The sequence below is a fragment of the Schistocerca piceifrons genome, chromosome 3 (genome assembly GCF_021461385.2).
Source record: "Schistocerca piceifrons isolate TAMUIC-IGC-003096 chromosome 3, iqSchPice1.1, whole genome shotgun sequence".
NCBI lineage: Eukaryota > Metazoa > Arthropoda > Insecta > Orthoptera > Acrididae > Schistocerca > Schistocerca piceifrons.
This window is the reverse complement of record NC_060140.1, coordinates 732651550-732679319: the sequence shown is the minus strand read 5'-3', so window position 1 is coordinate 732679319 and position 27770 is coordinate 732651550. Positions and strand designations below refer to the sequence as shown.

Sequence of the window (27770 nt, the reverse complement as noted above, 5' to 3'; positions counted from 1 at the left end):
TTGGCACAGTGGATAGGCCTTGAAAAACTGAACACAGATCAATCGAGAAAACGGGAAGAAGGTGTGTGGAACTATGAAAAAAATAAGCAAAATATACAAACTGAGTAGTCCATGCGTACGATAGGCAACATCAAGAACAGTATTAGCTCAGGAGCGCCGTGGTCCCGTGGTTAGCGTGAGCAGCTGCGGAATGAGAGGTCCTCTGTTCAAGTCTTCCCTCGAGTGAAAAGTTTACTTTCCTTATTTTCGCAAAGTTATGATCCATCCGTTCGTTCACTGACGTCTCTGTTCACTGTAATTAGTGTCTGTGTTTTGCGACCGCACCGCAAAACCGTGCGATTAGTAGACGAAAGGACGTGCCTCTCCAATGGGAACCGAAAATATTTGATCACAAGGACATAGGTCAACCGATTCCTCCACAGGAAAACACGTCTGATATATTCTATACGACACTGGTGACGGCAAGTGCGTCACATGACAGGAATATGTTGTCGACCCACCTAACTTGTACACTTGGCGAATGGGTAAAAAGATTCTTCTACCTTGCCCGATTTAGGTTTTCTTGTGGATGTGATAATCACTCCCAAAAAAGTGATGAAAACATAGGAGTTTGTCACATAAACTGCAACAAATGAATGCAACAGTTTCACAGTCGCACAGTTTTCCCTGTGCTCTTTCCAAACATATGTTTTTAACGTTTTCAAATTTTTCCGTGTGTAGACCGTCAAATCCTGCATATGTCCAAGCAAATCTGGAGAGCGAAGTTGATTATGTGTGAGTGCCTGAACTTTGATAATTGTCTGAAAATAAAAAAAATTAAACCTTTCACTCTAGGGAAGAATTGAACCAAGGACCCGTCGTTCCGCAGCTGCTCACGCTAACCATGGGACCACAGCGCTCCTGAGCTCATACTGTCCTTGTTGCCTATCGTGCGCATGGACTACTCAGTTTGTATATTTTGCTTATTTTTTTCATAGTTCCACATAACTTCTGCTTGTTTTCTTGATTGATCTGTGTTCAGTTTTTCAAGCCCTATCCACTGTGCCAACTTATAGCTAAATCTGAGGGGGTGCGATGGGGACGTTCCCTTGTAACTTCTGCCACTGCGTGAGGAAAATGTTGGTAATTAGATCGGAATCCATACGATCCTATTCTGCCCAGCGATCTTTGAAGATAGACAATGGAGAAAAGAGCAGCAGTCAATCGCCAAATCCGTCGTTTTATTACGGTAGATCTACACTACTGGCCATTAAAATTGCTACACCAAGAAGAAATGCAGATGATAAAAGGGTATTCATTGTACAAATATGTTATACTAGAACTGACATGTGATTACATTTACATGCAATTTGGGTGCTTAGATCCTGAGAAATCAGTGCCCAGAACAACCACCTCTGGCCGTAATAGCGGCCTTGATAGCCTGGGTGCTTAGATCCTGAGAAATCAGTACCCAGAACAACCACCTCTGGCCGTAATAGCGGCCTTGATAGCCTGGGAATTGACTCAAACATGGATAGCGTGTACAGGTACAGCTGCCCATGCAGCTTCAACACGATACCACAGTTCATCAAGAGTAGTGACTGGCGTATTATGATGGGCCAGTTGCTCGGCCACCATTGAGGAGACGTTTTCAATTGCTCAGAGATCTGGAGAATGTGATGGCCAGGGCAGCAGTCGAACATTTTCTGTATCCAGAAAGGCCCGTACAGGACCTACAACATACGGTCGTGCATTATCCTGCTGAAATGTAGGGTTTCGCAGGGATAGAATGAAGGGTAACAATCTGAAATGTAACGTCCTCTGTTCAAAGTGCTGTCAGTGCGAACAAGAGGTGACCGAGGCGTGTAACCAATGGCACCCCATACCATCACTCCGGGTGATATGCCAGTATGGCGATGACGAATACACGCTTCCAATGTGCGTTCACCGCGATGTCGCCAATCACGGATGCGACCATCATGATGCTGTAAGCAGAACCTGGATTCATCCGAAAAAATGACGTTTTGCCATTCGTGTTCCCAGGTTCGTCGTTGAGTACACCATCGCAGGCGCTCCTGTCTGTGATGCAGCGTCCAGGGTAACTGCAGCCATAGAATCCGAACTGATAGTCCATGCTGCTGCAAACGTCGTCGAACTGTTCGTGCAGATGGTTGTTGTCTTTCAAACGTCCCCGTCTGTTGATTCAGGGATAGAGACGTGGCTGCACCATCCGTTACAGCCATGCGGATAAGATGCCTGTCATCTCGATTGCTAGTGATACGAGGCCGTTGGGATCCAGCACGGCGTTCCGCATTAGCCTCCTGAACCCACCGATTCCATATTCTGCTAACTGTCATTGGATCTCGACCAACGCGAGCAGCAATGTCGCGATCCGATAAACCGCAATCACGATAGGCTACAATCCGACCTTTATCAAAGTCGGAAACGTGATGGTACGCATTTCTCCTCCTTACACGAGGCATCACAACAACGTTTCACAGGGCAACGCCGGTCAACTGCTGTTTGTGTCGGTTGGAAACTTTCCTCATGTCAGCACGTTGTAGCTGTCGCCACCGGCGCCAACCTTGTGTGAATGCTATGAAAAGCTAATCATTTGCATATCACAGCATCTTCTTCCTGTCGGTTAAATTTCGCGTCTGTAGCACGTCATCTTCGTGGTGTAGCAACTTTAATGGCCAGTAGTGCCGATGAATCCTAAGTGTTGCCAGTGCGTGAGGAAAATGTTGGTGATTAGAAAAAAATGTCTCTGAGCACTATGGGACTTAACATCTATGGTCATCAGTCACCTAGAACTTAGAACTACTTAAACCTAACTAACCTAAGGACATCACACAACACCCAGTCATCACGAGGCAGAGAAAATCCCTGACCCCGCCGGGAATCGAACCCGTGAAGCCGGGCGTGGGAAGCGAGAATGCTACCGCACGACCACGAGCTGCGGACTGGTGATTAGATTCGAATCCATACGATCCTGTTCTGCCCAGATAAACAATGGAGAAAACAGCAGCAATCAATCGCCAAATCCGTCGTTTTATTACAATAGATCTAGGTTTCAGTTATTAGATAGTCATCTTTAGTGCTAAAAATTACAAAACAAGAACACCAGGAACAGACATAAGATAGTTAATAACGAATCGTAAGTGCAAACATAACCACTGCACAGTTACAAGCCATGTAACAGCATGTGATATTAGTCCAAAGTGTCACGTTTTGTTACATACCAAGTAACAGCAGATGACATTAGTCCAAAGTATCACGTAATAGACGGTGTTGTTTACTACATGACACCATGTCATGTTTTGTTACATAGTATGTCACTGTGCGTTGCTTATGTTTGCACTTACGATACTTTGTGAACTACGTTAAATCTGTTCGTGATTCTCCTGTTTTGTAATTTCTAGCACGTAACAGTTGAAATCTACATCTGCTGTAATAAAACGAGGGATTTCGCAATGGATTGCTGCTCTTTTCTCCGTTATCTACATGTTGGGGATGTTACACACAGCTATTCAATAATGATCTGCGTTAAGATTTGACTGGAACCTGCGTAGGTTTAAGCCAAAGCGACACAAACGCCTATTTATTGAGCCAAGCTGAGAGGGACACCAAATGCTCTCAAGTGCAGAAATTGAAAGATCTTCCCATAAGACGACGTACACAAGAAGAGAAAAGAAAATTAAGGTTACGTAAAATGATCAGTTTGACATTAGCAAACGGAAAGGGGCCAGCAAGGTAGGTCTGACAGTGCGCTCGATAACAAAGCAAGGTTTGGGAAAAATCGAGACACATTCATAGGAAAAAGCGTTCGGCAATGTAAAAGGATGCAAGATGTTCGAAGATCTCAGGAAAATGACTGTAAGTGATGTAGAAAGACTGGTTATATCCAAAATATACAAGAACCATGATAGAAAAATAAAAATAGACGTCTAAGAACAAAGTTTTCGAATTAGAAAGGGCATCAGACAGTCCACTACTATTCAATCTACAAACCGAAGAAGCAATGACGGAAATAAATGTTTTCCGAGAGGGCTCAGAATTCAGAGTCGATGTCTGTCAATGACAGGATTCGTTGACGACATTGATATCCTCTTTGAAAGGGAGAAAGATTGCAGGACCTGTTGAAAAGAATGTCGAGTCTACTGAGCACACAGGATGGAGTGACAGCATCCCGAAAAGACGAAAGTAATAAGGTGTAGCAGAAATAAGATTGGGGATAAACTTAACAATAAAATTGAGGAGCACGAAGTACACGAAGATAAACAGGTGTCGTACGAAGCAAGGAAGACTTAAAAAGGACTAACACAAGAAAAGAGGATATATTCCTGCGTTGCCAGAAAAGCATGTTGAAAATAGATAGACTGATAAGACAATAAATGAGGAGGTTCTCCACAGGTTCAACGAGGAGAGGAACATACGAGAAACACTGACAAGTAAAGAGTCATGGAATGTGTTAAGACATCGGGAAATAGCTTCCGTGGTACTTGGAGAGATTGCAGAAGCCGGCCGAAGTGGCCGTGCGGTTAAAGGCGCTGCAGTCTGGAACCGCAAGACCGCTACGGTCGCAGGTTCGAATCCTGCCTCGGGCATGGATGTTTGTGATGTCCTTAGGTTAGTTAGGTTTAACTAGTTCTAAGTTCTAGGGGACTAATGACCTCAGCAGTTGAGTCCCATAGTGCTCAGAGCCATTTGAACCAGCCAAGATTGCAGAAGAGAGAGACAGGAATACATCCAGCAGATGATTAAGGACGTAGGGTGCAAGTGCTATTCTGAGATGAGTGGTTGGTACAGGAGAGGAATTTGTGGCAGGCCGCATCGAACTAATCACAAGACCGATGGAAAGGAAAACGGAAGCCAAATAATGTCTGTCGGAGAGGGCAATCCAAATATGAGCTTGTGAGTCGTTCCAGACACAGAGTCTACGTTATGTATTTGTGAGTGAGACAGTGTTGTCTTAGCACTAAATTCATATAGTCCCAGTTTCCTGACTCTAAGCGAGATTCTAGGGACTTTTATGAAAACATCCAAATATTCCCATTTGTGAACACCCTGTCCAAATCGCAACCCCTTGGCGAGTGTCTGAAAAGTGGGTACTCAGCGATGACTCGATACCTCAAACAACCTTATCCACTTGGCCAAGGTATCAAATGTCTAAATAATAGTGTTACCAAAGTACGTTTGGATCTCAGGTAACCAACACTAACTAGTATGGTCACTGATGGAATAGTGAGAGAGAAACGCCATTGACGGCCTTGGGTGTCACAGATCTGCGGAGCTGAGAGAATTACTACGAAATATACCAGTCGCGAAACAGACTAATTGCTTATATACGAATGTTGGATCCTGTTCCTCTTTATAAGGCGTTAGCACAGATCTAATTTTTAGAAGCGAAATATCGAATCACAGCTTTCCTTTTGTTGTCTACTATTCGAGAAAAACGGGTGATATGATGAAAAATCGCTAAGCGATCTTACACAGAACTATAATTTTCTAATACTTGCTGAAATATACTATAGTAAGTTCTTTCGGTGTGCCTCGTAGGTTTCGCGGATATCATAGTTACCCGATGGACGAGTGGTTGTTTCTCCTGTTCGTTACATTAACTGAAAATGTCGGAAAGTACCAAAGTGGTTGTCCTAATCGTATTTCATAGGCAAAATGAACGAGTTAAATACTCAATAGCTTTTTACACGTAAAAGGTCTCCCTACCACCGTTATCATGTAATTTACGTACTATGTGTAATCATCTGGACATTTCTTAAATATACATAAACGAATGTAACAAGAGTATAATAGCAGCAGAGTTTACGGGGGGAGAGAGTAGCGATAAAATTTTAATCATCTCGTCTATAAAATGTATGTGATTAATAAAATTAGCGCCTTTTATTTATTATGATTAATATTTTGTTTGTCTGAAAGTACGCATCTGTTGTCCTATATAACGAGCCAGAATTATGGGGATCGTTGGTCAATAGTAAAGTGCGATACCAAGCATGTTTGACTAAATTTGCGATTCCACCCTCTTTCCAGCTATGTTTTACCTAAAATCAAGTATCTGAAGTACAAAGGGGTCGAGGGGGGAGGGCTGTGGGATCAGTGAATTGTGTGGAAGTATTTACTAAAATGTCTCACCTTTCCAAGTTTTTCCGTTATACAGGGTGGTCCATTGATCGTGACTGGGCCAAATATCTCACGAAATAAGCGTCAACCGAAAAAACTACAAAGAACGGAACTTGTCTAGCTTGAAGGGGGGAAACAGAAGGCGCTATGGTTGGCCCGCTAGATGGCGCTGCCATAGGTCAAACGGATATCAAATGCGTTTTTTTAAATAGGAACCCCCATTTTTTATAACATATTCGTGTAGTACGTAAAGAAATATGAATGTTTTAGTAGGACCACTTTTTTCGCTTTGTGATAGATGGCGCTGTAATAGTCACAAACATTTGGCTCACAATTTGAGACGAACAGTTGGTACCAAGTAGGTTTTTTAAATTAAAATACACAACGTAGGTACCTTTGAACATTTTATTTTGGTTGTTCCAATGTGATACATGTACTTTTGTGAAGTTATCATTTCTGAGAACGCATGTTGTTACAGCGTGATTACCTGTAAATACCAAATTAATGCAATAAATGCTCAAAATGATGTCCGTCAACCTCATTGCATTTGGCAATACGTGTAACGACATTCGTTCCTCTCAACAGCGAGTAGTTCGCCTACCGTAATGTTCGCACGTGCATTGACAATGCGCTGACGCATGTTGTCAGGCGTTGTTGGTAGACCACGATAGCAAATATCCTTCAATTTTCCCCACAGAAAGAAATCCGGGGACGTCAGATGCGGTGAACGTGCGGGCCATGGTATGGTGCTGCGACTACCAATCCACCTGTCATGAAATATGCTATTCAATACCGCTTCAACCGCACGCGAGCTATGTGCCGGACATCCATCATATTGGAAGTAAATCGCCATTCTGTCATGCAGTGAAACATCTTGTAGTAACACCGGTAGAACATTACGTAGGAAATCAGCATACATTGCACCATTTAGATTGCCATCGATAAAATGGGGGCCAATTATCCTTCCTCCCATAATGCCGCACCATACATTAACCAGCCAAGGTCGCTGATGTTCCACTTGTCGCAGCCATCGTGGATTTTCCGTTGCCCCGTAGTGCATATTATGCTGGTTTACGTTACCGCTGTTGGTGGATGACGGTTCGTCGCTAAATAGAACGCGTGCAAAAACTCTGTCATCGTCCCGTAATTTCTCTTGTGCCCAGTGGCAGAACTGTACCCGACGTTCAAAGTCGTCGCCATGCAATTCCTGGTGCATAGAAATATGGTACGGGTGCAATCGATGTTGATGTAGCATTGTCAACACCGACCTTTTTGAGATTCCCGATTGTCGCGCAATTTGTCTGCTACTGATATGCGGATTAGCCGCGACAGTAGCTAAAACACCTACTTGGGCATCATCATTTGTTGCAGGTCGTGGTTGAAGTTTCACATGTGGCTGAACACTTCTTGTTTCCTTAAATAACGTAACTATCCGGCGAATGGTCCGGACACTTGGATGATGTCGTCCAGGATACCGAGCAGCTTACATAGCACACGCCCGTTGGGCATTTTGATCACAATAGCCGTACATCAACACGGTATCGACCTTTTCCGTAATTGGTAAACGGTCCATTTTAACACGGGTAATGTGTCACGAAGCAAATACCGTCACTGGTGGAATGTTACGTGATACCACGTGCTTATACGTTTGTGACTATTACAGCGCCATCTATCACAAAGTGAAAAAAGTGGTCCAACTAAAACATTCATATTTCTTTACGGACTACACGAATATGTAATAAAAAATGGGGGTTCCTATTTTAAAAAATGAAGTTGATATTCTTTTGACCTATGGCAGCGCCATCTAGCGGGCCAACAATAGCGCCTTCTGGTTTCCCCCTTCAAGCTAGACAAGTTTCGTTGTTTGTAGTTTTTTTTTTCGTTTGACGCTTATTTCGTGAGGTATTTGGCCCGGTCACGTTGAATGGACCACCCTGTATATTGGTACACTATTTTGGTTTTTGGTTATAAAAGAAGTTAATTATCCTATACGTTGCAACTGTTTTATTTGACCATAAATGGCAAGCAATTAAGCGGAACGCAAATCTGTCAAATCATGCAGTTATGGATTGAAAACATTCACCAGAACTTACAATATTTTGGGGATGTGGTGTGACTACCTTTCCATTTCGAGGCTGTGACAGAAAGGCTGCAACGAAATCGTAGAATTTAAATTAAAAACCCACGAAAGCACAGAAAGGAAAATTACTACGCGAAGCACATTGTGACGCAGCAGTGGGGCGAACAGGCGGCTGCAGCGGCAGCGCCGTGACCTTCTGAGCAGGATTGCCACGGGCCGCCCTTGAGCCGAATACGGCCAAGGGCCCCGCTTGGTTCTCCACTCTACACTCTCCGGTCAGCTGCGGCGTTACATCTCCCACCTGTTACGGCTTACTACGTGAATAGCTAAAGTTTTAATTACCACCTCAACAAACTCAAACTGCTCCCACGAAACTTGGTAATGATGTTAGAACTTCTTTGCATGCCCACCCTTCAGTGTTGCACATTTTCTCAACGATGGATGTGGCGGAGTCCTCGGATGTAGAAGCTCCTTTCTGGCTGTTCGGGAAACGTTCGAACTTGAAAATCATTCTGGAAATGCCTGCCAAGGAATTGTATCTTCATCCGAGGAAAAAGGAGGAATTCACTGGGTGCCGCGTGGAAAATAAGGGAGGGAACGGGATGAGGAGAGGGGGAGGGGGAGAGGCAGAAGTCGTTCGTGTGTAGAATGAACTGTGATGTTTTCGTGGAGCAAAAATCCTCATACTGCTTCCCGCGTCCCTTCGCCTTGACTGCCTTCGGAAAACTCGTCAGAGGCCATCGGTAGTATGCTCCTATAACAGTGCGTCCCATACGAGTGTCAGCAGTTCACCATAGTAGTCGCGACAAACACCACCACCTTGCTCCACGATGACTGGGTCTTCTCCTTTTTAGACCGTGGCAAGTCCAAGCTTCTGCTGCTTCCTTTGTTTCTTTTACTCCGGTTCGTAGTGATACACCCAGCACTCGCCCATCGTGATTAGGCGGCTAAGGGAGTCATCTGGATGGGCTTGAAACGGCGGAAACATTTCCGATGCTGCCTCGGCTCGGGGGGATTTTTGGACAGTGATGAATGTGGTGAGCGGTATCTCTGTCATCTTCAAAATGTCGTTCAAGACGTTAAGACTGATCCAAACTTATTTTCACTTTTTCCACTGTCACCTCGTTTGTGATACAACGCTCACCGCGTAGCGAGACCTTCACTTCTCTTGTGATTCCGGTTCTTCGCGGAGAGATGGCCTGCCACTTCGTTCTACGTTGTTCAAACATGTTTTTACAACACTGCAAGCGGCTGCGTATGTAACCACTGTGCCATATGGTATGGTGCTTGACATGCAAGGGAGGAACTTAACTGAGGTCTTTACAGAAGGAGCACAAGTTCGGATTAGAGAAGGGTGGGGAAGGACATCGGCCGTGCCCTTTCAAAGGAACCATTCCGGCGTTTGCCTGGAGCGATTTAGAGAGATCAGAGCAAAACCAAAATCATGGCGGCTGGACAGGGATGTGTACCGTCGTCCCCCAGATTGCTAGTCCAGTGTGCTAACCACTGATTACCTCGTTCGGCGTTTGACGCACACTAACACGAACTGAATATGTATTGTTGACGCGCTTTCCTCCTTCAAATTCAGGAAACAAATAACTGCACAATATTGCATTTCATCAACGGACTGCGTCATTTTGTTTTAGCTACTCTAACTGTGCGCTACGGTACCGTGGCTCGGGAATTTCAGTGTACTTGCCCAATTAAGAGTCATTGTTACGTAGTTTCTTAATAAAGAACTCCAACTCTTCAGCTAGTCATATAGCTACGTAAGTGGGTAGCTGTACAATACGGGAAACAGAAATGTTATAAACAGTTCTAAAATTGTTGTTACGATGAGCAATAAGTTTTAATACTAGTCTTATTTTCTGGATGTAGTGTAATTCCTAGCGTTGGTTTCTGTTGGGGGACGATGTGAAGATTCAGGGTTATCGAATATTAGTGAAGATACTTACTCACATTTTCATCAAATTTCGGTTTATTTTCCTTCCAGATGTGGCAACCAATGAAATTTATGCATCAGCTTTGTACACATCGCTGAAGAGAGTCTCCTTGAGAGCATACACAGATTTATTACTAATCACTGTACCCAGTTAATAAGTTCGTAAACATTTTGAGTGCATTTTCAATATAAATCACAGTTTTCAACAGAAAAGTACATGCCGCACATTCTGTCCACAGCGTAAAGACTAACTTATAACTCCGCATATAGACAAAGACGTATTAACCTCTGGCGCGCGTGACAAACAATATATCACAGCAAGAAATTCTAGATTTCTCCAGAACCGGTAACTGATCATATTACAATTCTACACTTTCCTACATATAAGTATATGAGGGGGCAATTACAATGAAAACATATTTTTGAGCCGAGCAAGATTTACAAACATAAAAATAATTTTATATTATTGTACATAATTTTCAAACTGATTTTTGTGAAAAATTGAGTCTGCTTTCAAAAAATTACAACATTTTTGATTTAGCAGAAAAATATCGTAACCAAGTGGCAATGCACTGGACTGCCAGTAGATTTATGCAACAGTACTTGAGTTGCAACACCACTGAAGGATCGGGATCTCGTAAGGAGGGTAGTAGGGAAGGCAAATGGTCGACTTCGGTTTATTGGGAAAATTTTAGCGTTGTGTGATTAATCTGTAACACACAGAATACTAATGCAACCCCACACCTGAAGTGTTGGGATCCCATCATGTCGCTACAGTCTGGGACCGTGCGGCCGCTACGGTCGCAGGTTCGAATCCTGCCTCGACATGGACGTGTGTGATGTTCTTAGGTTAGTTAGGTTTAAGTAGTTCTAAGTTCTAGGGGACTGATGACCTAGAAGTTAAGTCCCATAGTGCTCAGAGCCATTTGAACCCATCATGTCGGAGTGAAGGAAGACATCTAAGCAGTTCAGAGGCGGGCTGCTAGATTTGGTATCGGAAAGGTTGATTAACACGTGAACTCAAATGGGAATCCCTGAATCCCTGAAAGGAAGACGATGTTTTCGCGAAACACTATTGAGAAAATTTAGAGAACCGCCACTTGCAGCTGACTGCCGAACGATTCTGCTGCCACTAATGTACATTTCGCGTAAGGACCACGAAGATAAGAGAAATTATGGGTTGTGCGGAGGCATATAGACAGTAATTTTTTCCTCTACTCGCGAGTGGAGCTGGAGAGAAAATGAGTAGTAGTGGTATAAGGTACCCTCTGCCACAGGAAAAACGATGCCTAGGGACTTATATATGTAGATGTAGAATCAAAACATTACTGTAATGAAGGGAACATACATTGAAAAAATAAAAAATGGCAGGGAAAAATGGAAAGATCTCGATTTGGCAGAGAGATGGATGTGATATGAATGCTATTTTGTTTTGTTGGTAAATTCTCCGTAATGATGGAAGTCAAATGCCGTCTTTATTTTTGGAACACTTTCATTTCTGTAGCTTTTTTAAGTAGTCTCCTTTATATTTCCTTCAACTATAAATCTTCAATAACGTGTTGCTATAAAATTCCTTGTTTTGGACAATTTATCACCAAAGGAATTTGAGTCAGAGTTGGTAATCATCACTCAGTTGTCACTGATCCTGCAAGTTATTTTCCGTGAGTAGCATGACGGGTGAGGACGCTGTATAGGAAGAGAAAGGTGGCTGGCTGTGACGGGGCCTATGGCGCGTGGAGAGGACTGATTTTAATGTAAGACAGAGACTGTGTAGCAGGGCGCTTTAGTGTCTGGTCTTTGTTCACTTTTAATGTGTGAAAACACGAGTGTATTTTATCCTGAGCGTCTCTAAAGACCGCATCATCGACGGGATGTTAACGTCTATTGCCTTTCTTACTTTAACTTGAGGATGAGAACTTTCTCGAAAAGTCATTTCGCATCTAATTTAAAATTAATTATATTTGGTTGAGCTCTAGTATTCCACTGATTACATAATAATCAAAACCTCGCTTTCAGTTATAGTTGAAAAATCGATATACATGAAGAATACCCAAAAAGTTGCGATCATAGTTAAGAAATTCGATAAAATAGTATGGTTCTGGACGACCAGCGACTTGAAGTTCACCAAATAACTAACGACATAGGCACGTCAGAACTAAGAATAGTTATATATTATAGGGAGTTTCAAGTACGAGGCAAGTGTGTGTCCGGCATTGCGCGGAACGGGAAGTCTACCTCCAATTGTTGCACACCCTTCTATGGCCTGTTCCTGAGACTCTCGTAAGTGGCGTATCAGTTTTGGTGGAACTAAGACAAATTAGGGGGGGCCTTGGAAAAATGCCCAGGAAAACTCTTGCGTCGTTTGGGACTTGACACTGGAGTGTCAGCAGCATCTGGTCACAGAGCTGTAACACTGCAGCCGCGCCAAGTAGCAGCAGATCATCGAGCGACCAATTTAGACGGTGCTACTTGACTTCTACTGCTACTGGCTATTGCAGTCTGTCCATGATGGGAAGGTTAATCCTGTCTCACGAAACCGATCAGTATTTATTCGAGTACGTGAACTGGCAGAATGCTAGAAGCGCTACAGGTCGTCGTCAGATTCATCACTAGGCTCTCCATGATGCGAAACCGAGAGTGCGGAATGCAATTAGTGCGTCAAGCGCCAAAAATGGTGAAATCGATATCACCTGTCGGTAAAGATATCCAGCGATTTATGACATGCGAAAGGGATTTTTCTTGATAATATTTTGCAAATTGTATTACAAGAATGACGACTATGCAGTTCTGCGGCGTGAAAAGGATAACAAGCGATCGTAATTACCAAAAATCCATACATATGGATGTTTGTATGTGCGTGGGTGTGCCTGTATGTCTGTTAATGTGTGTGTGTGTGTGTGTGTGTGTGCGTATGTGTGTGTGTGTGTGTGTGTGTTTTTGTGTGTGTGTGTGTGTGTGTGTGTGTGTGTGTGTGTGTGTGTGTGTGCTCCACATTTCCTCCTAAACCACTGGACCGATTTCAACTAAATTTTGCACACACATACCTTACTGTCAGACGACAATCTCTGTGGGGCTGGTGCGTGAAAAAGCTTATCCCACTATGCGGGAATTTCCAGATTTTATCGATCCGGTATTTGAGAATGAGAGCACTTAGCGACTTGCAACAAACTTTATACATAATTTTAAACTCTTACGAAATTTTGCTCGCTGAAAATCCCTACAAAATGAGGAAAGCAAAAATGTTTATTATTTACCGTTTTCCTGCTATTCATGCAGTAAAAGTACTGCATAAAGTATGATGTTGTAATTTGTTACTACCGTACTACTAACTGCATTCGTGACACATTTTACAGACAGTATCACATACATCTCTGAATTTAAATACAGAACTATATCATTGTACGACACATAGTTCAGGAGATGTGATGTAATAAACAGTGAGATGTGTGAAAAACTGGTGGATCATGCATGACGTTTGAATTTGTTTCTTCTTTGCCACTAACTCTCTTCGCAATAAATTTCGCAGGTAGTATCCGTATATGTCGCTAAATGAACCTACAACACTATATTAATATACAACAGGGAATTAGCCGGACGAAGTGACCGTGCGGTTAAAGGCGCTGCAGTCTGGAACCGCAAGACCGCTACGGTCGCAGGTTCGAATCCTGCCTCGGGCATGGATGTTTGTGATGTCCTTAGGTTAGTTAGGTTTAACTAGTTCTAAGTTCTAGGAGACTAATGACCTCAGCAGTTGAGTCCCATAGTGCTCAGAGCCATTTTTGAACAACAGGGAATTCAGGAGACATGACGTCATAAACATTTACCACAAGGTGAAGCGCTTCGTGGTACGGACGTGGACGCACAGCTATAAATGCCTGGGCAAGGCCTGGTTTCTGTGCTAGTAGGACAATAAATGTAGCTTGTCGGCAAAACTGACAGTTTTGATCAACGAATCGTATACCTGGACCGTTTACAGAACTGAGATCCTGTTTCACATCTCTTCTGTATAAACTGGTGCTGGAAACCGTATTGAGTCCAATGAAGATGTTATGGCAACATTTCACAATCGCAGTTCAGGGCTGGAACCACGAGAAAAACGTTGGAAAAAGGGTATTGATATAAATGCGTACAAAGGTGAAAAAACTAGTTTCTTACCTAAAACGAATATTTTTTTATCGCTAGTCTGGAAACTGCCCCCTTGCTCTCCTAAACAACAATAAGCCTAAGTGTGGTTTAAAAATAATAGAAGAAACACTGATTAGGAATAATCACTGCGCCATACAGAAGAAGTTCAAGTTACAAATTAATGACTAGAATGTTACAATAAGAACGACTGATTTTGGTAACAATGCTAAGCTACCGCTGACAAACGTCACTGCGTTAATAAAATGGTGCGCAAAAGTAGAGAACGAAAGTAACTTTCGCTTGGAATGTCACTGCCAGCTAACATTTCTTGATAAAACTTGGACCAATCACATGAAGAACTGTATAGTACGGATGGTAACTGAAAGAAAGACACAATGTGACGGACAGGAATGATAGTGGCAGGGTGTGGTTCCTAATAGGGTGTGTTATTACAATGGACGGCAATGCACGTTCCGCAACGTGGTAGGGTGTTCCATTCTTCCATGAGAACCGTTGACAGCTGGTGGATGGTCGTTAGTGTCTGTGCACGAGTTGCAATACGTCTCAATGTCGGGGGAAGCGCACGCCTTCCATTCGCCGAATATCCTCCCGTTCCAAGAGCTTCTCCACCTCCGCTGTTCGATGGGGTCGCGTATTGTTACCAATAAAATTGAAGTTATGGCCTAATGGACACAATAAAAGAGGCACATGGGCAAGGAGTTCAGCGTTACAATCACACTGACTGGTAAGAGTACCGTGTTCAAAAATTTGGAGGTGTCCGCCCATGCAACTCTATGCCTCCCCACACCATAAAATATGGACCACCAAAGCGATCATGTTTGACAGTGCTGTACGTACCCTCACATGGCGACACGTGAAAAACGTAATGCACCCAGGAACTGTCTTTGGAATCAGATGCCTACATCTAAATTATTCGAAAAAGTATGTAGTGACATGACGAAGTAAGTTACACATATCGTTCCACGCTGAAACAGTTGCACAAAAAGAGTGACGCACAGTTAGAAGAGAGCACATGTTTCGGGTTTCCTGTTGAGAGAGTTCTGCTACGATACGTATAATGGGCGCATCACAGTGTGCAAGTGAAACGGCGCGGCAATTGCAAACGTCCTCCGGAGTTGAAGTACGCCGGAGAGTACTATTCTCGTTGCGAAAAAGGTCAAATTTCACACAGATTCACCGTGAAATTCTGGTAGTATATTGACGAAATGCAGTGCCAACAATTTGACCAAGACCACAAAGAAATGACCGAGCGAGGTGGCGCAGTCGTTAGCACACTAGAGTCGCGTGCATCAGGACGACGGTACAAACCCCCCTCCGGTCAGCATATTTTTTTTTTTTTTAGTTTTTCCGTGATTTCCTTAAATCGCTTCAGGCAAATGCCGGGACGGTTCCTTTGAAAGGGCACGGCCGACTTCCTTCCCTAATCCGATGAGATCGACGACGTCGCTGTTTGGTCACCTTCCCCGAATCAACCAAACCAAACTACAAAGAAATGAAATATGCTGGTCAGGAAGTCCAGATCTTACACCAAGCCATGTTCGTCTTTTCGGTAAGCCTAAACTTTTGGTGGAGAAATATGTTTTCTGACGATAAGGACGTTCACACAGCGGTTCTCGGATAGATCCGTCATCCTTTCCCATCCACCAACCCCATTTCTGTCTTCGAGCAACTAAACAATTGGTAAAACGTTTCGATTTTTGTTTTCAGGGGTTTGGCAACTATGCTGAAAAACAGTATTATTGCGTCACTTCTGAAATGTAGAGCAACATTCAGTAAAAGTTACTTGTACTGCCATGATAATGGATACCTTACTTTTTGAAGATCCCCTCGAAACTGCATGTTACACTAGACCTTCAGACATATACCATAGCCAAGAAGAAGCGAAAGCTTTTCAGAAAATTTCCACACCTTTCATCAAAGTGAAAGTGGCTACAGATAAAGACCGAATCAATAGTTTGGAAAGTTACCGATTACTACTTAACGTCGAGGCAGGTATATAATGGGCGCTTAATCGTTCTGATTACAATTTCAAACAAGGCAAGAATGGAAGCTGCAAATCGAACTATCGACATTAAGATAGGACAGTCGACATTAATATTAAGCGTGCACAAACAGCGTAGGAGAAGACGTGTTCAAAATATGCGGAGAGTCGAGTTATCAACACGTCTGTGTATATGTTTATAAAATATCAGTAATAGTTAACAGCGAATACTGACAGGGGCAATAATGCACGATATAGAGGTTAATACTTTCCACTATGCATAGGTCCACAAACGAGCGGTCGACGAGACAGCTGCAGTCGTGTAGTTGCGAAACGCCAGTGATTACAGTAGGAAATATTGTCTTAGTAAGCTAGTATTTGAAATCCAAACTTTTCTAACAAGTCTCAAATTTCGCACATGGTTTACCTTAACACGAAATACACTACTGCTTCAGCATGGTACATTTTTAATTTGTCAATCCTCACATCTCTTGAAGGAGGTATACCACATCTCGTTCCCGTATTTGAATGCAACTTGATACTCGTCTCTGCGATCAGTTACGAATTCCTTCAGACATCCCTGGATCATGTTGTAAGCTTGAGTAGACAGCACAATTAGCAGGAAAACCAGACCCTTCCATACTATCCGTCGCCTTTGACCAATGGTGTCGTAAGAAACCCCAAGATGTGTAAGTAGGCTGTTTATGTTTTCTCTATGTAAGTAGGCTGTTTATGTTTTCTTTATGTAAGTAGGCTGTTTAGCTTTTTTATTGGTAACGCCACCTCTGTATGAAAATCACTGGCTGTGCTGTGTGCAGTCCGTGGCAGCTTTGCATTGTTGTAATACTCGCCATTGTAGTGTTAGGCAGCTGGCTGTGAACAGCGCGTAACGTTGGCAGTTGGAGGTGAGCCGCCAGCAGTGGTGGATGTGGGGAGAGAGATGGCGGAGATTTGTAATTTGTCATGAACTGATATATATATTATGACTTGTGATGATATCAAGGTAAATACATTGTTCGTTCTCTATTAATATCTTTCATTTGCTAACTATCCCTATCAGTAGTTAGTGCCTTCCATAGTTTGAATCTTTTATTTAGCTGGCAGTAGTGGCGCTCGCTGTATGGCAGTAGCTTGAGCAGCGAAGATTTTTGTGAGGTAAGTGATTTGTGAAAGGTATAGTTTAATGTTAGTCAGGGCCATTCTTTTGTAGGGAATTTTGAAAGTCAGATTGCGTTGCGCCAAAAATATTGTATGTCAGTTTAAGGACAGTCTTGTAAGAATTGTTAAAAGGGGACGTTTCACATGTCGACCCTTAGCCTAGGATACCTCACTGGAATCTTCTGATTTTTCTTGTAGTTTGTGTATTTAGTGTAGCTTTTGTTTATTGCTAGCGCGTAATTGTAGAGAGAATCTCCTTTGTAGTTGTAGCCTTTCATTGTTGTACAGTAAAACAGTTGTGGCATGCATATAGATTTGCACCAAGTATTTCGCAGCTGTAATTAACTAGATATTAATTTCAGTGCTATGTTAATGTGTTCTCTTATTTTTGCTCTTCAAATTGTGTTTTTCTGTGTTGTCGTGTGAAATACTGTGTCAATAATGGCGTGTGAAAAACGTAATACTAGGCTCCAAAGTAAACTGAGAAATGACAGTGAAAATGAGAGCAGTGTGTTAGCGCCACCGAGTAATGAATTAACTGATGTTCAAAGTAGTAATTTGGTAACTGTGCATAGGGAAATGGAGTGGGCGGCAAACAATGGCGTGGACGGTGAAACAATTAGTGAAGAGGGAAGCATTATCGATCGATCGGTCGGCAACAGCTCGCCTCAGGAATCCGAAATGACAGGACACAATTTCGCAAATACTGTAGATTCAGGTTTTGGGTCATCACCGTTTTCTCAAATAAGTCAAGACACATTTTCTGCTTGTCAAAATGTGAATGTTGTCGGTGCAAATGCACTGCCGAAAAGCGTAGAGAAACAGATTCCAGACACTAATACATTATTATTGCAATTAATGCAACAAATGGAACAAAATCAGAGACAAACACAGCAAAAGCTTGAAAAGTTAGACACAATGGAACAACACCAGAGACAAACACAGCAACAGTTAGACACAGTGGAACAAAATCTCAAAAAGTTAGACACAGTGGAACAAAATCTCAAAAAGTTAGACACAATGGAACAAAATCTTCAAAAGTTAGACACCACACTTGAACAAACACGTGAAGATTTAACTAGTGAGTTACATAACATTGAATCGAAATGTCAAAAAGTCTGTAATGACGTAAAATCACAAATTTGTGAGCATTTCCAACCTATTTTTTCGCGGCATGAAAATGCATTACAGAATCATGAAGCAGCCATAAAAGAACTGCAAACTATTTTTCATGAAAATCACAACACCTTACGAGCTAAAATTGACTCAGTTGCATCTACCGATTCGGTTACGCAACTTGCAAAAACTCAGGAAAACTTAAAGGTCACAGTAGACACGATTGCAACACAAATGGACACTCTGAAACTTGGTTCAGAAAAACATACAGAGGAAATGATTTCACTATCGGATAAAGTAGCCGAACTTTCAGATCAGTTCACTAACTTATCTACAAAGGTAGATGATGATCTGAATGACACAACACCTGTAGCCTTCACTGACACAGAAGAGTATGAACAAATTAGAAAATTCAAACAAAATCAAAATCAAATCAATACACAGTACAAAAGAGAAATCCGGGAAGTGCAAGATCAGTTGGCACAAGTAGTACAAGAATTACGTATTTCAGAGGACACTCGCGCCCCAATACGGGAAGAGGGACATACAAATACGGAACAGACACAAAATAACAACACAGGGCACTTCGGAAATTGTGAAAGAAATTGGCAAGGCGCATTGGATTTTGAGATGGAACCGCCGAAACGACGTAACTATGACCGAGATGCTACTCGCCGACACGATGATTTTGACTATAAGCTGTTCATTACTACACGTAAATTCAAAACATTTAAGAATTCTGGCAACGACATTCATCCACAAGCATGGCTCCATCAATTCTCTCATTGTTTTCCTCCCAACTGGTCATTAGAACACAGATTAGAATTTATGTGTGGCTATTTAGAGAATGAACCAGCTGTAAGAATGCGATCGGTCATTCACGATTGTCACAGTGAAGGAGAATTTTATCATGCCTTCCTCTCAGCATATTGGTCTCAAGCCACACAAGACCGCGTAAAACATGGCATCATAATGATGAAACATTTCGAACAATCTGAATTCTCCAGTCTTGTGAAATATTTTGAAGACATGTTGCACAAGAATCAATATCTTTCAAACCCATACAGCCCCTCAGAACTCATCCGCATTTGCTTACTCAAATTGCCTGAACATTTACGACATATTATTTTAGCAGGACGTTGCAAAGATGACATTGAAGCATTTCAGGGTCTGTTACAAGAATTGGAAATTGACACTGACAATCGGGGAACGCGGAAACAGGAGCACAACAATTACAGGTCACAACTGTCACAATTCCACGATGAAAGAAGTAATAACTGGACACGACAAGGCTATTCTCACAACACATATCGTGACCAAAACAGACACCACCCGTATGACAACCGTTGGCAGAGTAGTAATAACTACAGGGAAAGATCACCTCTCCGTGGTAATGACTATCACAGAGACAATCAGAGAAACAGACAATATGGGAACCAAAACAATCATTATCAAGGGAGACAGAATAACTTTAGATGCAACGGTCCAGCGCGCAGTTACGATTCAGGGAGAAATTCTCCACCACGTGACCGACAAGGAAGAAACTACGGATTCTACCGAAATGACGACAGACGATATGATCATAACGACAGACGTCAATTGCATCAGAACTGGCGGGATTCAAACAGAGCAGGGCCCTCTCGGCAAGGCGAATTTGTAGAAGTTAGGTCTCCTAATCCCAATAACGACGCGCGCCAACAAAGAGACAGACAATGACTCGCACAGCAGGCAGCCGCGTGCGCCAGGTGGCTCAGAGAAAAATAACATAGACGCTAACCTTGAGAAAAACTCCAGTATTCTTTACCGACGTATACCGCCTGACAATTGCATTCAAGTTGAAATTCTGCGTACTAGGAAGAGTGAAGGTTTACACCATATTTCACATGTAAAACCGTTTATTGACAGATAATCTGCCTTTTAACTTTGTCTTTGCCATAAAACGTTTCACTTCACGTTACTAGTATGCTTTAGAAACTGTTACCATGCAACAATGTTTGAAGTTCAATATCCAGCCAAGAACCAAGAGAAATTATTTAAACAGAAATTACGTCGGTACCTTATTTCTCTAACACACAAATTACACAGTTATCTGATTATTTAACTGAGAGAGACAAACATTTATTTTACTGCATCAGTGACACATGTTTACGCAATTACACGGTTGGATAACTTCACACTTATGAAACTGTATTTTGTCTGTACTTTGTAAACTGTTCATATTTTTTCGGAACCATTGTGATACTATGAGAGATTTGAATGATATATTTGGTAAGGGAGCATGATTTTAAAGTACGTTTGAGGTAGATGACACTATTGAAATGAGCAGAGAATTTTTTTTAGGTTTTGAAATTTTTGGAGGAAGTTACGACGATTTTAAGATTTGACTGAAGTGTTATGATGTTATTATTACGACGACGATGTGTACTATGCTGTTGAGGTATGTTTATGATAAATAAGCTGATGCTATATGAGGAATCTGATTATGCTATGTAGCTATTATGATGAAATATTGAAGACGTGTTGATGAATATGAATATGTATATGTGTAATAAGGTAAGGAATAAGGAGTAGGGGTTAGGGACTCTGATTTATGAAAAGGTTGTTGGAAACCAAGAATCGTACTTTAAGAGTTATGAAATGTGTGTGTATATGCATGAATGTATCACAATGCCACTGAAAATTTTTTTGGACACTGTTATATTTATAGGGTTTTGTTTCTACAGATTTGCAACGCTAATTCTTGACCTGTGAAATATTTTTATATGAGACTACCACGGTAGCAGAATCTCCTGTCGTAAATATTTCCGTACGAAAGTTAAGTGACCACCTGCACGTAATGCGTCGCGGGCACCCAGCTGTGTCAGACGCCTGGAGAAAAAGCCATTATTGCGAGCCCTTTTCAGCGGCACAGGTAGCACAAAAAAAAAAAGGGGAGGCCATTATCCTTGGAAATATTCTTACATCTGCAAACCTGATAATGACAAGTGTCTTTCTACGAGAATTGAGAGCTACTGACTTACGAAATGCCACATAGCTATTGAATGATGTTTTTATGCTTTGGTTTGCGTAATTGCTTATTTCATTTGACATCTGTTTTCCAGCTGTGTTGCAGCATTGCTTTCATAAAATAAAATTAAATGCATTTGCTAATGTGAACACTTTCTGTCAACAGATCTATTAAATAATTATTTTCTGATCCACATTCTTTGAAAAAGGAGCTCTTCGAATGGAGAGAACAATAAGAAGGAACTAGTAACTGCATTCATAATTTTCTTTTCAAGTAATTGGTAGAATAACTTCTTGTGGTGCACCACTTTAATTACATAGACATTAAGATGTGATTATACATTTCCCTTATCTGCATTGTTATCTTTAGTGTACTATTTTTTCTGCTTGAGCTATGTCATGTTTTGATATAAGTTATTACATTTGCTGCTGCTAGCTTTGCCAATCTGTATTTTTTGTCATTGCTGCTTGTGTTAATTGTTTTGTGCTGCTGCATTGCCTCGTTCCTTAGTTTAGCATCTGAGCTCAGTAGATTTAAGTTAGCTTAAGAGGGGGTAGCCTCTAAGAGAATGAGTTGCGATGAATTGGAAGAAATGCATTGAGAAAACAGGTTTAGGTAGGATTTTCTTGGAAATAAATGATGAGGTAAGGTAATGGAAAATAAAAATGAGGTACGAAATGTGTGAACATATAAACACAGAAAGCATGCTTAGTTAGAATTTTTTTTGTGGAAACAAAGGATGAAATAAGAGGAAAGATATATGAAGTTTTGGGTTGGACTGCAGTACCAAATGTTACACTGAAAACGAACCCTGTCCTTTCCTATTGGTGTTATCCCACTATGTGTGTGTGTACCCTTATGTATTTGTTTTCTTCCTGTCTCTGTGTAGTTTCATAGAATTTTTTCTTCTTTTAATATTAAGCTACATTCACTATGGTGAGGAATACTGTTATCCTCGAATATAATTGGCATTAATAATATGTTATTTACTTTGTAAAGATGTTTAGACATTATTTACTCTGTTTTGTGTTAATGCTAATGTGTGAAGGTGATGTTTCAAAAGTTCTTGTGATCTTTATGTATGTACTCATGTCATAATTCCTGTAACACTGATGTATATGTTTATTTCTATTCTTTTGTAAAGCCTGTGTTACTACAAATGTTATCTGTATTGTTATGTTCTTTAATGATGTATTTTGTACCTTTGTAATTGTATTTTCATGTTGTAAATTTATAATTGTACAGACACCAGTTCTTCAAATTAAGTTACATTTCACTGCACACGTTTCTGTTGGTCATAGTATATGGACAATATGTGAGAAGTAGGGACTGATAGTGTTTGCACGTGTGTTGGTAATTCAGCAAGGGACTGGATAACAGCATTGCTGGTTCTAAGGACAATTAAAAGAAAAACTTTCTGAGTGCACAAGTGGTGGTTTATGGACTTGCTATATTCTCTGCAAGAATCTTCGATGGTGATTGTGCACCTGCACAGTCGCAACGGATGGCTGCTGGCCGTCTCTACCAGGACTACAGTGGGTCTGCACCTCAGGTGGCCCACCAATACCATTATCTCTACAAGGACTACAGTGGGTCTGCATCTATGATGACCTACCAACGGCATTATTTCTACAAGGACTGCAGTGGGTCTGCACCTCTGGTGGCCCACCAATATCGTAATCTCTACCAGGACTACAGTGGGTCTGTTCTGTGATGACCTACCTACCAATATTCTTCCAAACTTCGAATGACTCTGCTGTGGGTTTGCTCTGTTGTGGCCCATTACCTGTATGCATGTCAAGAGTCAGCACTGTCTTTCCGTTGGAAGGACAACACTACTTCTTCAAGACAGCATTGAAATCCACTACTTCTGTGTGCAATTTCTTTTACTAATCAGACTTTGAGAAAAACACTGCTATTCTCCTGTTAGGTACGATTAGGACTGTCTTTATGGACTGTGAGACAATTTTAGCTTTTGACCAACAATGTATCAATAAGTGTGTGCATTTGATTTCTTTGTTATTGTAATTATGAAAAAAAATTTTTCAAATCATTATTGGCCACTGCCCAAAAATATTTTGTAAAATTTTTTGTGGGGAGCATGGGGGCTATGTAAGTAGGCTGTTTATGTTTTCTCTATGTAAGTAGGCTGTTTATGTTTTCTTTATGTAAGTAGGCTGTTTAGCTTTTTTATTGGTAACGCCACCTCTGTATGAAAATCACTGGCTGTGCTGTGTGCAGTCCGTGGCAGCTTTGCATTGTTGTAATACTCGCCATTGTAGTGTTAGGCAGCTGGCTGTGAACAGCGCGTAACGTTGGCAGTTGGAGGTGAGCCGCCAGCAGTGGTGGATGTGGGGAGAGAGATGGCGGAGATTTGTAATTTGTCATGAACTGATATATATATTATGACTTGTGATGATATCAAGGTAAATACATTGTTCGTTCTCTATTAATATCTTTCATTTGCTAACTATCCCTATCAGTAGTTAGTGCCTTCCATAGTTTGAATCTTTTATTTAGCTGGCAGTAGTGGCGCTCGCTGTATGGCAGTAGCTTGAGCAGCGAAGATTTTTGTGAGGTAAGTGATTTGTGAAAGGTATAGTTTAATGTTAGTCAGGGCCATTCTTTTGTAGGGAATTTTGAAAGTCAGATTGCGTTGCGCCAAAAATATTGTATGTCAGTTTAAGGACAGTCTTGTAACAATTGTTAAAAGGGGACGTTTCAGATGCAACGCAAACATTATTTAAAATGGCGATTCTTAACATCACACATTGTTATGACATGAAAGTATATACATCAAATATGGTATCGTACAAATTCTTAACAACAAATGTTTAAGCTAGTGGGACAACCACGGAAAATGGGGTTTAGGGTGGCGTCAAAAACATTACTTGACCCACGTAGTTCAACTTGAAAGACTGATACCAATACAGAAAGTCGAAAGCAATACCAGTATAGATGGCCAAAACTAACAGCAGGCAACATATTGAAATAAAACATAGGATTAATAGTTTAATATTGTTATAACACACAAATTGAGGCACGACATTTCAAAGCATTTAGCACTCAGGGCAAGAATTTTACATTCTAGTGGAAAATACATACATAAATAATTCGAAGTTCATGTAAAATGTAATCACATCCCTAGAACAACCAAAGATAATATTTAACGTCTGATTAATTGGCAACATAAGCTGGTTCAAATGGTTCAAATGGCTCTGAGCACTATGGGAATCAACATCTTAGGTCATAAGTCCCCCCTAGAACTTACAAGGGAACCTCCCCATCGCACCCCCCTCAGATTTAGTTATAAGTTGGCACAGTGGATAGGCCTTGAAAAACTGAATACAGATCGATCGAGAAAACAGGAAGAAGTTGTGTGGAACTATGAAAAAATAAGCAAAATATACAAACTGGATCGTCCATGTATAATATAGGCAATATTGAGGGCACTGTGAGGCGAGGAGCACCGTGGTCCCGTGGTTAGCATGAAAAGCTGTGAAGCGAGAGGTCCTTAATTCAAATCTTCCCTCAACCGAAAATTTTAACTTTTTATTTTCAGTTTATGTGACAAACTCTTATGTTTTCATCACTTTTTTTGGAGTTATTATTACATCCACAAGAAAGCCTAAATCGGGCAAGGTAGAAGAATCTTTTTACCCATTCGCCAAGTGTACTAGTTAGGTGGGTCGACAACATGTTCCTGTCATGTGACGCACATGCTGTCACCAGTGTCGTATAGAATATATCAGACGTGTTTTCCTGTGGAGGAATCGGTTGACCTATGACCTTGCGATCAAATGTTTTCGGTTCCCATTGGAGAGGCACGTCCTTTCGTCAACTAATCGCACGGTTTTGCGGTGCGGTCGCAAAACACAGACACTAAACTTATTACAGTGAACAGAGACGTCAATGAACGAACGGACAGATCATGACTTTGCGAAAATAAAGAAAGCAAAATTTTCACTCGAGGGCAGATTTGAACTAAGGGTCTCTCGCTCCATAGCTGCTCACGCTAACCACGGGACCACGGCACTCCTCATCTCACACTGCCCTTAATATTGCCTATCTTACACATGGACGACCCAGTTTTTATATTTTGCTTATTTTTTCATAGTTCCACACAATTTCTTCCTGTTTTCTCGATTGATCTGTGTTCAGTTTTTCAAGGCCTATCCACTGTGCCAACTTATAACTAAATCTGAGGGGGGTGCGATGGGGATGTTCTCTTGTTAGAACTACTTAAACCTAACCTAAGGACATCACACACACCCATGCCCGGGGCAGGATTCGAACATAAGCTGGTTCATGAACGACGTCACCCACTAGAACGGGACAAAGTCATGGCTCAAAGCCGACGGGCGGTACAGAAGACTCAAGTTGGCCCAAATTAGTTACTCCACTTCTTCAACCGTATCAGCGGGAGCGCTGTACATTTCACTTTTGAAATGAGACCTGACAGAAAATGCCACAGGATTGAAGTCAGGTGATGTTTTAGACCAATGTACGACCCTACTCTACCTACCAATTTTGGACCATTTTGGTGGTTTAGGTATCGTCTTCCATCAGAAGCCAAATGCGCCGATGCCTGATCCAGTGTGTACCCCACTCCCCGACGTTGCGTAAGCGTAACGTTCTCAAGCAATCTCGAAGACCACAAAACCTAAGGTACCCTCCTCCACCAAAATTTTTGGAAGAATGTGTGGCCCAATAACACGATCACCTAGTACCCGTAACCACACAATCATCGAGAAACTTTGGTGGTGTGACAACTCAGACATCATCCATCAATGTTTTCCAGGATTTAAAGAAAAAAAGGAAAGAAAAGAAAGAAAAAAACTGTTGGGCAGTAAGGTCTCGTCCTAAATCGAGGTGTAGCACAGTTTGACTTGTGTGGGAAACAAAGGCCGAAGGAACTATTCACCTTGAGTTACCAACCTAAATTGTAAATATGTTGTAAACCTTTGCATACTATTTTCAGACTGTCTATATTATTATTGAAACGCATAACAAATTCACATTTGGGAGGACGACGGTGGAAATACGCGTCCGGCCATTCTGATTTGGGTTTCCTTGATTTCCCTAGATCTCTGAAGGTAAATGCCGGGATGTTCCTTTGAAATGGCACAGCCGGTTTCCTTCCCCCTCCTCGAAACAATACGAGTTGGGGCTCCGCCTGTAATGGCTGTGATACCTATGGGATGTAGAACCCTAATCTTCCTTCCCTAAAATAAACCGTAGTATGTTATGAACTGAATGAGCATTAAGCAGGTTGTAGAATACCCGTAGACGGAACTTGATTTTCGGGGCTTCAGATGACTGATGATGGTTCTTCATTACATCGATGTGGGGTAATGCATATCTGGGAAATTTCTCCACCTATGAATGCTGTATCTGAACGTAGTTTCTTCTTTCCATTTCTAACAACACCATAATGTAGCTTCATCGTCTCGTTATTTCTACTGAAGACCCGTTTTCGCATCTCTTCTATCAATACACGTTATTCATCCCACGCACATCGCAGTGCACTTGGACAAATGATCACCTTGCTCCTGAAGATGAAGTTGCAATTCAAAATGTTTATTTGCTAACAGAAATCATCTACTGTAAGACAGTAGACGGAAACTGTCATTTAGCTTTCCATTTCTGATAAATTAGCGAAGCAAGCCGGTAACATTTCGCGCAGCGTGATATGAGGGATTAGGGCTTGATGCCCCGTCAACGACGAGGACATTAGGGACGGAGAACAGGCTTAGTTTGGAAAAGCGGAAACCGGCTGTGTCATGTCTCGCATTTACGATAAGCAATTTCGAGAAATCACGAAAAATCTAAATGTGCACGGCTGGTAGGAGATCTGACCTGCTGTCCTCCTGAATGCAAGTGAAGTGTCGTGCCACAAAGGCACCTCGCTCGATTAGCCTGTTCTGAATACACTAAATAAATCCTAGTAGTGGAACCGGACATGGATATCTTACGTTTGCCCAACACACTAAGAGACACCGTACAAGTTTTTTAAGGAATCTCTTTCACACGTCAAATGCAGTTTTTCAGTGTCCAATCAATAAACCAAAGCCTGGCATTTCCTTTATGTACAGTAACTGTTATGATCATCTGTAGAACAGCCTGAGTAAATAAGGTACGACATTGAAACATAAACCAACGTAGTGAGACCTAGGAGGAAAAAAAGAGAATCTAATGAGATGCTTTGTATCGACGATGTGTA

At 41.7% G+C, this 27770-nt stretch overlaps 1 protein-coding gene across 1 annotated transcript in view; it reads right to left on the bottom strand.

Annotated features, from left to right (window-relative positions):
* The window catches only part of LOC124789280 (fatty acyl-CoA reductase wat-like), a 243661-nt gene that overhangs the window by 71111 nt on the left and 144780 nt on the right, over positions 1-27770 (bottom strand). The window lies entirely within an intron of this gene.